The sequence below is a fragment of the Lissotriton helveticus genome, chromosome 3_1, assembly GCF_964261635.1.
Source record: "Lissotriton helveticus chromosome 3_1, aLisHel1.1, whole genome shotgun sequence".
In the NCBI taxonomy this organism is placed as follows: domain Eukaryota; kingdom Metazoa; phylum Chordata; class Amphibia; order Caudata; family Salamandridae; genus Lissotriton; species Lissotriton helveticus.
The window spans coordinates 4,925,945-4,938,410 of record NC_136061.1 but is presented as its reverse complement, the minus strand read 5'-3'; positions in this window follow the sequence as shown (position 1 = coordinate 4,938,410).

Below are 12,466 nucleotides of genomic sequence, written 5' to 3'. Positions count from 1 at the left end.
GAATAAATCTTGAAACTTTATCCACCGTTTGGAATTGAACTTTATTTTGGAATTCACCGCACCGTTATTCGGTGCCTGAACCACAGAAGTGTGCCCACCACAGGGATGTGCCTACGCTTCGGTAGCACACTCATAATTATTTCTTCGCCATGAGGGCAATCCCTAACAAACTCTGGTGGCCAGTCTTTTTCAGCTAGAAGGATGTCATAGCCCTTGGCGAGATTATCCCAAAATAGTCCCCTTATTTTTCTAATCTTATCCCCTTCTATACGTAAAGTTATTTCATATATTTTGTGAGGTTTGCTAACTCTGGTGTCTGCAGTTTCCACTTGAAGATATTCATTCGTGTCCACTGTCTCCAGATGATTCATAAGGACTTTGCGAGCTATGTTTACTTCTGCTGCGCTGTCTAGCATTGTCTGAGCCCATTCTCCGTTTTTCAGTTGTGTCCTCAGTATTCTCGGCATTGTTAACTATTTTAATGCTGGCTACCTTCTTTTTTGGAAATTGTAATTTCTTTTTTAGATGAGCAGGTTCCTTGTCTTTGGACTTGGCGTGCTCTTCTCTTTGTTCTGATCGTCCTCTTCTTTCCGATTTCTGCGAGGAAGTCTGAAAAGATTGAGAGGGACGTGTATCAATGTCTTGATATCTATCAGGCTTCTTTATATTATCCCTATTTCTAAGGTTATATCTTTTCCCAGAGGGGTCACTTTGGGGTGACCTGTGTCTTTGGTTCGGAGATTTTTCTCTCCGCCGAGGAGACCTTCCTCTGGACTGGAATTTCTTTTCTTTAGGATTGGATTGTTTGTTTCCATCCCAGCTCTTTTTTTGTGATGTTGAATTATTATTAAAAAATATTTTTTCAGGACTTTCAATCAGTTGTGGTTTTACTGGTATTCCACCTAGACTATCTCTACCTAGTTCCTCATAGGATTTTTCTATGATTCTGGTAATTTCAGCTGGTTGGTCTGCTATATCTGTCTCTTTTAACCTCTGGCGGATCGCCACGTTTGCTGCTTCTCCCTTTATGTTGGCTAATAATATAGCCGAGACCTGCTTGAAGTCTTTTAGTAATTTCATACCAAGAGTTAAAGCGGGTTCTGAACCGTATTCATCTTGAATTTGTTTTAGCACATCTGGTATTACCGAGATGGATGGAACACCATGCGTTTTTGTGTAAATGGAAGCAAAGACTGTACCCCAAGTGTCACAGTCCTCCACGTGTGGTGCGATTCCCATTGGAAGACAGATAGTCAGAATCCTGTGTTTTTCTAACGGGGTGGTGTCTGGAAACACCGCCTCTATTTGGGTGATTTTCTGTGCTAGCCAGAATGGTATTTGTTCCCGTTTAGCTGGTACTTTACCTAGGCAGGACTGTATGTTCTGTGGTGTAATTTTATTTGTGTTCCCCTGATGGGGGGTCAGCTGTGGAATTTCAATTGCTGGTTGGATTGTTGAAGTCCGCATCACATATTGGACTAATTGTCTATGTAATTTTATTAATTGTTTTAGCTCTGTTAAAAGCTCTGGTGCAGGCATTCTTTCAATGTCTGGATGTGGTGTGTATCCGGCTAGGACCGGCAACGTTGCTCCTGGTCTACCTAAAGGACCGAGCCTGGTGATGTGATTATTATGTTTTAGGGCGCCATTAAACAAGAGCAGGTGCTCTTGAAATTTAAGTGGTACTTCCACCTCCTCGAAAGGAGTGTACTCATTAGGAGGTTCCTCTGTTTTGTAATAGTGGAAGACCTTTGTTACAGCATTAGCTGCTGGAAAGTTTATCCATGTGTAGAATACCTCTGTCTGCCGATATTCGTGTGCCTCAATTACGAATATGACTGTGCCACCTCTAGGTGTCAGTCCATTTTCTATAAGTTTTAAAGTTATAGATTTTCTTGTGTTGACCGGGATTATACCCGGGTCTGCTTCTTGCATAGCAGTATCAGCTGCTGCGAGTTCAGTTGCTATTCTAACTGTCTCTCTTTCTTCATCACTGTCTACCATTTTACCGACAGGAAGGTTTTTTCGTTTGTTTGCAGATCAGGTTTCTTATGGAAACAAAGATTAGATGCACAATATTTTGGAACAGTGTATCCTTCAACGTTGACTAAACCAAGAACCATACATAGGAGTTTCCTCCTGCGAGGTCTGGCGGATATGACCTTTCACCCACTCCAGACGTCTTTGGAGTATTATGGGAAAAAGGGGTCTGAGTGAAAAAGCACGACTGAGTTACTCTAAATGTCTTGCGTTAGTTTTATCGCCTATCCAAACGCGTTGGGCGCCATGTAGTGTAGTTCCTATTATCCCAATAGGCTCTGCGCATTGGAATAATACCTTCAATAGTATAGGCCTAGACCAGACGTTAACTAGGTCTACTACTGTCGATATTAGACTTAAAGTTTTGGGTTTGCCAGCTAGCTCAGAGTTCACTAGAAACTTTCTCGAATAGGCAAGGAGGAGTTGAACCTCCCTGGCTAGACAAGAAGGGATTTAGTTTCTGACAACCATAGAACATGACAACTTTGCTCTCCCCTAATCAAGAGTGTATCTCTAGAGTCGTGTGAAAACAAAAGACGACTTATTTTACTCAGTCAGTACGTGCATTCTTAGTCTCACCAGATTGTAGAGAAAAGGAAGAGACGGGCGAGTTCAATAAAAGATGGTATTTATTGATCAGTCTCTTTTCTCATACAAGAGAAATGGATCGATATTATTGCAATACTTATGGTTAAGTAAAGTGCATACATTAAAAGAAGAAGAATAAAATAATACTGTAAAAACATTGATACGGTTTCTAAGACATATGATGGTTTAAAATTAATAAAATGAATACATACACATATACATTTGACTAATCGTACTCAACTGGTGTTTCTAACTACGCCTACCCCAATGTACCTGACATAAGCCTAATACGTGTGCGGGGATAGAAAGTTACAGTTTAAGTTAAGTTTGTTTTGCCAAGTGACTGACTAAAGAATTCTCTGCAAGGGGTTATTCAGTTCTGTACCTGGAATCTAGGATGAATGAGGGATGGTATCTCTCGTCTCTGGTCTCGATATTCCAGGCTGCCTGCGAGGGCTACCCGGAAGCGCCGGAGCTGGATTTCTCGGCAGGAGAAAGCAGCGTCTCGTTCTCAGCGCGTCAGGAAGGCGGGGCTGCGCCAGCGGGGTCTGCTCTGCTCTGGGCCTCGGCAAGTCTGGCTGCTCCGATCTCGTCACCACCGCGTGTGTTTGCATAGGGCAATATCGGTAATATTTATACCTTTAAGGTGCCGAGATTGACGTAAGGATGGACATAGATACGTCAATAAGGATGTCATACGACCTGGTCGTTAGCACATTCTTTTGCTGAAGTTCTCGATGAAATCAAAACAATGGCCGCAGGGTTTTTCCCAGGTTGTCATAGGTTTGATTTGTTTTGAGAACTCCGTATGCCTTATCAGGGGCTGGAGGAATATCGCTTGTCTAATTAGATGGCAAGCGTTATGACCTAGTCAGATAACACGTTCCTGTGCCGTAGTGTGGCTTAATCAGATAACGGTTTCTGCATCATGGGGGTTTTCTGCATCATGGGATGGCTGCTAGTTAACTTGTTAACCAGAATAGGGTCAGGAATAGGGGTATCGATACAGAACCTATAGGAATACATCACAAAATGATTGCAGGTAAACCTTGCTATTATCAAGGTTTATCGCAAATGCGATAAAAAACGGCCGCAATGCATGAATATCGCTGAAAAGTCAGCGATATTCATGCATTACCGAGCTAATGCTCTTAGCCATGTTATCCACCTCCCATTGGATAACATGGCTAAGAACTGCTCAGGGCAGGTGTTAGTTTTTGGAGATATTTGCGCTTAGCGCGAATATCTCCAAAAGTTGGTAATAGGAGATAGCGATGTTAGCGACTGTTTCCAGTCGCTAACATCTTGGCACGCCCACTTTGCATGTCATTAGTGATAAATATCACTGACATGCAAAGTGGGGCCCAAGATGGTCGCTATCTCCTACTAGCTGTCGCTAACTGGTGTTAGCGACAGCTAGGTAATAGGGAGATCATTTTATCTCCGCTTTCTTGGCTTTTCAAGCCATAAAAGCGGAGATAACCCGCCTTGATAATATGCCCCTTTGTCTTTTATATTACAGTTTCCGTGCCAACTTCTATACTATTGGTCTAAGGACTTGTGCAGAGAAGGGCGAGCCCTTAGCACATGTAGGCCTAGCTGAGGCTTACTCCCCCACAAGGAGAGACACTGGGTGAATGTATAATTGGTTGTATTTTACTGCAGTGAATGGATTAGTACATGGTGCTGAAAGGGTCACTAAAAGAGTGCAAGAGGAGTAGCATAGTGTTTGCAGGAGTGTATGGATACTGACTGGGGAATTGTAGGCCTGAAATACAAGGGTGTTGGTGGTTAGAGCACTACATGCATAGTGCAGAGGAGATTAAAGCAGTCCATGTCCTAAGGCCTGGCTTGCTGCATGACTACTTGTATACTGACTGAATGATTAGAGTACTACTAGGAGATACACTGGGAGAATATATAATTGATTGTGTTTTACTGCAGTGAATAGATTAGTACATGGTGCTGAAAGGGTCACTTGAGGAGTGCAAGGGGAGTAACAGGGTGTTTGCAGCAGTGTATGTATACTGATGGGAGAATTGTAGGCCTCTAAAACAAGTGTGTAGGTGGTTAGAGGACTACATGCATAGTGCATAGGAGTTTGTAACAGTCCAAGTGCTAAAGCCCTGGATCACTGCATGAGTACTTACGTACAGATTGAAAGATTACAGTACTACAAGAAGATACACTGGGCGAATTTATAATTGGTTGTACATGGTGCTGAAAGGATCACTGAAAGAGTGCATGAGGAGTAACAGAGTGTTTACAGGAGTGTATGGATACTGACTGGCGAATTGTAGGCCTGAAATACAAGTGTGTAGGTGGTTAAAGCACTACATGCATAGTGCATAGGAGTTTAAAGCAGTCCATGTCCTAAGGCCTGGCTTGCTGCATGAGTACATTGATATTGAATGAATGATTAGAGTATTATAAGGAGAGACACTGGGTGAACCCTAGTGCAGCGCCTCAGCAACGTCGGAATCCAGGGGAAGGCACTGGATTGGATCATCTCCTTCCTCGCCGGAAGGACACAGAGAGTCCGCCTCCCCCCGTTCAGATCAGAAGCCACCGAAGTCATCTGCGGCGTTCCTCAAGGCTCCTCGCTCAGCCCAACCCTCTTCAACGTCTACATGAGCCCGCTCGCAGCCATCGCACGCCAACACAACCTCAACATCATCTCCTACGCTGACGACACCCAGCTGATCCTCTCCCTCACCAACGACCCCGCCACCGCCAGAGCCAACCTACACGAAGGGATGACTGACGTAGCCAAGTGGATGATGAACAGCCGCCTGAAACTGAACTCGGACAAGACGGAAGTCCTCATCCTGGGATCTTCACCCTCCGCCTGGGACGACTCCTGGTGGCCCCCCGCCCTGGGCAGCGCACCCAAACCAACAGACCACGCACGCAACCTGGGCTTCATCCTGGACTCCTCCCTCTCCATGTCCAGACAAGTCAACGCCGTCTCCTCGTCGTGCTTCAACATCCTGCGCATGCTACGTAAGATCTTCTGGTGGATCCCCACCGAGACCAGGAAGACGGTCACCCAGGCCCTCGTCACCAGCCGTCTGGACTACGGCAACTCCCTCTACGCCGGAACCACCGCCAAACTCCAGAAGAGACTCCAGCGGATCCAGAACGCCTCAGCACGACTCATCCTGGACATCCCTGGTAACAGCCACATCTCCGGACACCTGAGAGATCTGCACTGGCTCCCGGTCAACAAGAGAATCACCTTCCGTCTCCTCACCCACGCACACAAATCCCTACACAACCAAGCCCCAGGATACCTCAACAGCCGCCTCAACTTCTATGCTCCCACACGCCAGCTTCGATCGACCGGCCACGCCCTCGCCGCCGTCTCCTGCATTCGAAGAGCCACCACAGGAGGATGGTCCTTCTCCTACCTGGCCGCCAAGACTTGGAACTCCCTCCCAACCCACCTCCGCCTGAACCAGGACCACCTTGCCTTCAGGAAGCAGCTCAAGACCTGGCTGTTCGAGCAGTAGCGGACCCCCCCTCCCCCCCTAGCGCCTTGAGACCCTCCAGGTGAGTAGTGCGCCATATAAATGCTTTGATTGATTGATTGGTGAATGTATAATTGGTTGAGTTTAACTTCAGTGAATGGATTAGTACATGGTGCTGAAAAGGTCACTAGAGGAATGCAATGGGAGTAACAGGGTGTATGGATAATGACTGAGAAATTGCATAAGAATGTGTAGCAGTCCATGTGCTAATGCCCTGAATCGCTGCATGAGTACTTGTAGACTGACTGAATGATTAGAGTAGTACAAGGAGAGACACTGGGTGAAGTTACCAAATGCTTCTCTCACAATGGTTGCTGAAATGCACAGAGACTCACAGTGTGATTCTAGACAAGCAACACTATCCCTTGGACTTTACCAAAATAAATTCACTACTCTGGAAGAGGTAGGATGACTGCACACATTCCACATATTTTAGTACTGCACTTTAGTGTGGAAGCCTGACTCATTTTGCAAATACATAAGCAATGACGGGTTTCTAATTCTACCACAACTTGAGAACAGGATAGATTTTTAAACAGTTATGTATCTGCAAAAACATGAAGTACCCAAATGCTTCTGTCACAATCGTTCCCATATACAAACAGACTCACAGTGTGATTCTAGACAAGCAACACTAACCTTTGGACTTCACCAAAACACATTTACTACTCTGGAAGAGGTAAGGTGACTGCACACATTTCACATATTTTAGTAATGCACATTAGTATGGAAGCCTGACTCAGTTTGCAAATACATAAGCAATGACTGGTGTCTAATTCTACGAAAACTTGAGAACAGGATAGGTTTTTAAGCTTTTATGTGTCTGCAAAAACATGAAGTACCCAAATGCTTCTCTGACAATGGTTGCCCAAATTCAGACAGATTCACAATGTGATTCTAGACAAGCAAGACTACTCCTTGGACTTTAGCAGGAGAAACACACCAGTCTTATTAAAAACAAAGGCACCGCATACAATCCCTCACAAATTAATAACTGACCTTTCAAAATTGATTTGTAGATTAGGAAGTATGTCAGTCACACACACCAGATTTTCTTGTTCAGAATCTCTGTACTGTACTGCTTTTAGCAAAACCAAAAAATGGCAAACTTTCCCTCTCATTCTGCACTCATATACATGTAAATATCAAATCACGTTGCTTTCCACGTTAATTCAAGAGCTAACACACATTTATATTGGTTACACATTTCAACCCTTTCCAATTGACATAAGTTTGAACCCTACCCCCATTCTGCTTACTGCCTGTTACCATAGTAACAGTTCATGGAACACTCAACTGAGCACACAGGTCACAAGTTCAGCACACAATGTTGCTAATCCAAACAGCAAGTGTTCTTGACTTTTCAAAATATCAGCTTATCTTATCTAATGTTCCTTTCACACAGTTTTTACTAACCAATAAGAAACATGCTTTTAAAACACAGACACATGCACCCTACTTTTCAGTCTATAATGTTCTCAAACATCCAATCATTTCTCTTCTTTCTTCAAAACTGCATTGTATCCACCATTTTAGAAAAATCTCAGTTTTCAAACTGCCATTTCACATACAGACATATTCTGAGTGCATCCAGACCTCCCTTTAAGATGCTTAGAGTGTGAATATATTTTCAGTAGCCAAAGGTATGCAGAAAACAGAGGCATTGACAAAGACCTAGATTTGCCAAATGTAGAAATTAAATGGATTGGACAGAGAGGATTAAAGTGGCACCAATTGATGCCATTGGTTAAATCCTTTTTGCATCTCCAACACCCTGCCCTCATAATTGTGCAATAGGCAATGAAATAGGCACTTTGACTAGGGTAGGTCGGGAAATGCTTATGAAGGACACCTTTGGAGAATTAATGTCACTTTTCCCCCAAACTGCCTTTGTCTATTCTAACATATGCCAAAGACAGAAATGGAACTGGTCCAATCAATTTTGTCCACAGATTGAGAAAGCTAGGAAACATGTCAATAAAGCTGTTTCTGCTTTTCTCTGAGATTATAGGATGGGGTAAATTTACCACAACAATCTGTGTTTCAATATGGATGGATGGTGTACGTTTGACAAATGAGGGTAACAGAGTCTTCCTCATCAACTTTAGACTTTGCACAGGTACTTATTTATAGGCACCAAAATCTCTCATTAAACACAACAGTTCTTTTTAGAGCCACCCAAGATCTAAACACATAAGCTTGACGTATATCTGAAAAACATTACTTTTTTTTTGCTTGGAGTCGTGCACCCAAGGCGTTAGGAGTTGCGCACCCAACGCGATAGCAGTCGTGCACCCAAAGCATAGGAGTCACGCACACAGCGCGTGCATACTAGGGAGCAACGCTGAGCGCCGTGCTGGGTGCGCAACTCCTAATTTGACCGCAACATTTTTTTACCACCTACTATTAATTTCCATTCTCCCCAGGGACCCCATCCCCCGGGGGCCTATATTCAATGTTTGGGGACCATGGGAGGAGCCCCAATGCCCCCAGGGTCTCAACCGGCTCCCGCGTTCTTCAGGAGCTGGCATTGCTTTTCCTCATGGGGAGCTGCTGACATGCAGCTCCCTGCGTGGAAAAGCAATATGCTTTGCATTTTCAAAGAGAGAGCAGGTTTCCCTGCTCACTCTTTAAAAATCCAAACCAAGTTTGCTATGAAAAGGGACGGAGCCTCAGCTTACACCCTGCCATAGCAAACAGCAGTGTCCCTGCGGTGGGCACCCAGAGACACTGCAGGAGCCGTACCTGGGGGGTGGCGGTCCCTAGGGCCCTTGACAGCTCCAGGAGGGGGGGCAAACGTTCCCCCTCCCACAACATACAAAGCCCAGAGGTGTGATGGTCCCCGGAGATTGAGGGGGCCTTTGAGCCCCTCACCCATTTCTTTGAAAGCCCCGGGAGTGGCGGTCCCCGGGGCTGGGGGGCCCCTCTGAGCCACCCATCAAATTTAATATTTTTGCCCTCCGGATTTGACCCCTCTGAGTAATTATTAAAGAAGCGCGGGAGCCTGCGAGCATTTTGCCGTAAAAAAAAACTAAGAATATTAATTTGTGAGGCCCTCGGAGTCCTTGCGGGACCCCCTAAGCAGGTCTAGATGGTCAGGGTATTTCTACCCTGCCCCCTTTATATGTTTTACACACTTGTTCCACTGATTTCTTCAGCCTCGCTACTACTGAGGCACAAAATGGCTACCAACACTTCTTGGTTTGGAGTGTTGACAGCCAGTTGACAGCCAATTAGCATGCAGCTCATGATCGTAAGGGTGCGCGCAGGGTGTGCGTAGCGTGCACGGATTCTGCGCGGCCATAGATATCACTATGATTTTACTTTTGATTTTCTCAGCAACTACTGAATGGATTTACATCATTTAACCAAAAGGCACAACTTTGAATCAAGGGCAACCTCTTAGCCAAATTTGGTATATTTAAATTCAGCAGTGCGGTCCGCGGTTAAAGGTTCCAATGGGAAATTGCATGGGGAAAACATGTTATGGGACCCCTTTGTTTCTCGGCCCCAGCTTGACGAATCACCTCGAGACTTTCAGGATAGGAGCGGACCGGTGCGCCTCACCAGTTTTAAACATTTCGCAAAGATACGTCAACCAGCGCCAAAGTTATTCCAAATAGAATGTAGCAGATTTCCTATGGATAATAGGTCCTAACTATAACTACCTACTGGCGACCGCCAGTAGGTAATATATATCACTACCAGTCTCTCTCCAAGACGAAAAGAGTGTGACAACAGCTCCGGGGATCAAAAAAAGGGCTTTATTGATGTTAAAAGCTCTGGCAATCCAAGGGTCCCTGAAACGCTAAGCAGAAGCGTTTCAGCCTTAATTGGCTTTCATCCGTGCCTCATTTCAGAGTCCTCAATAGTTCACGGGGTCTGCCGCTCTGTTGTTTAAAAGTGATCACACCACATCACTTGATCCCTGGCTCCTCCTATGCCTCACTGCTGCAAGGCACCTCACGCTCCTCCTGCTGCTGCACTGCATTCTGTACTTTGGAGTTCACTTGTGGAGCAGTATCCAGTAACGGGACTTCCACAACATCATGTGATGCCACCAAACAGGTTCAGACGGTGCTCTCCTGCCGTGGCAGCTTCACAGCAGGTAAAGACCTTCGTTTTTCCCCCTTATTCCAGGCTGAATTAATTCTGCCGCCTCTCCCACCAGTGTTACAATGTTATATATATATATATATATATATATATAGTCAGTCTGTCAGTCAGTCAAAATACTTTATTCGATAAATTAATATCATTAAAAAAAATCGGTACAATTAAATAAACATTACACACAGTATAAACAACAATATTATACAAAAATATGTCCATTAAAAATTTGATAAAACCACGCATGAAAACAACAATATTCTTTTTTGACTTTCATTGCTACATCAGTGCCATAATCTGGGATAAATTCATTCATTCTAGTCAGAATCAAACAAAGTCAATGGTGTACAACTAATCTTGTTCCTAATCCACACAGCATGAAATATTATACGGTGAGTATTTAATAGTTGTAAATACAGGAGGGCTGGCCTAACCTGTAAGAACCCTGCCTCCCTCAGAATAGGAAGCAGGAACTTCTTCCTAATATCGGAATAATAATCACAGAACATAAAATAGTGTAAAGTGTCCTGTGAGGAAAAGTTATCACATTTACAGGGGCTAGCCTTTTCCGGAGTGCACCATTTGGGAAAACAGCCTAACGTCAAATGAATCAAATTAAAACGAAATCAAGTTAAAATGTGCCTATGATAGGGTCGGTTCACCAAGGTAAGATAGAATTCAGGTCCAGGTGAGTTAACTAAAACAAAGTTTGCTCTAACAGTTGGTTTCCTCAATTCTACCTCCTCCCTCTCTAAAGACAGCAAGTGCAACATAACATTTTTTGTCTGTAAGACATCCTTTGGTGTTATAGTCTCAGGGGAAGAAAAAAGCTCGGGTCACCCTATTTTATGGAGACTAGATTTAATATATGCTAGCCAAGTGATATTGTTGAAATTTTCCAGCAGAAGACAATCTTTAAGGATGATGTGATTCAGGGAGATTTCCTGGTTTAGCCAGGTCTTCAACCAATAGGTTAAAGGGGCTATTTTAATTAGGTCGGTTACATACCCCACCCCCAACTCAGTATGGATAGTATAGGTGGGAGTAGACTGTGGCACTATTAAAACTGATCTCAGGAATTTATTTTCAATCACCTGAATTCTGTCTTGGGGCAGTAACCCCATGTTGAACTGCCATAAGTGGCAACCGCAAGACATTTGGCTTAATATACCTTCATTATTGATTCTACCGGTCTAGCCCCTAATTTTTTTGTAAATCCCAAGAGTGCAGAGGTCGTTCTCGCAAATACGATACTTCTATTTTTTTGTTGCAGGCCCCAATTCCACCTTTCGTCAATAGGACCCCCAGGTAGGGAAATGTGGGGACCCTACCGACTTCCTCACCACAACAAACACATTTTTTAACTTTATTTTTCCTACAGCAGATCCCTATAATCATAACTTGGTATTTTTTGGTATTCATTATTAGATCCAGGGTCTCCATAAAACTCCCAAAGGCATCAAGCAGCCTTTGAAGACCTACCCCCGTACGGGCCAAAAGAACAGCGTCATCCGCGTACAGGAGAACCGGTATAACCAGATCTCCTATACGCGGGACGTCCTGTGACGCCCCCCCCCAGGGCAGGCTCCAAAGCATTTATATATTTTTATATTATATATTATATAAAATTCACCATAGGTTTAAGGAGGGGGGCCTCCCGGGGTGCCTACCCCCGGGACACTGTAGTTTGCCATGGTAGGGTGGGAGCCTCGCGGCTCCTGCCCTACCATAGCAAACTGCTTTGCTATTTGGAAGAGACCTGCTCTCTCTTGCAAATAGGAAAGCAGATTGCTTTTACTCAGGGGGAGCAGCATGTTAGCTGCTCTCCCTGAGGAAAAGCAATGCCGGCTCCTGAAGGGCGTGGGGAGCCGGCTGGGACCGGGAGGGCATTGAGGCTCCCCCCACGGTCCCCAACGTTTTATATGAGCCCCGGGGGATGGGGTCCCCAGGGATAATAATAAGTGATAGTAGCTATTTTTTTTTTATTTACGGTAAAATTAGCGTACGTGTACCAAGCACGGCTGTACCATGTATGGTGCGAGGTTTGTAAGGCGTTCCGTACGCGTACCTAAGCAAGAAAAAAATAAGAAAAATATATTTTTCAGATATCTATCATGTTTATGTGTATAGATGTTAGTTAGTTCTAAGAAGAGCCTTTCTCTTTATTGGTACTTATAAGTAAGTACCTATGCAGAGTC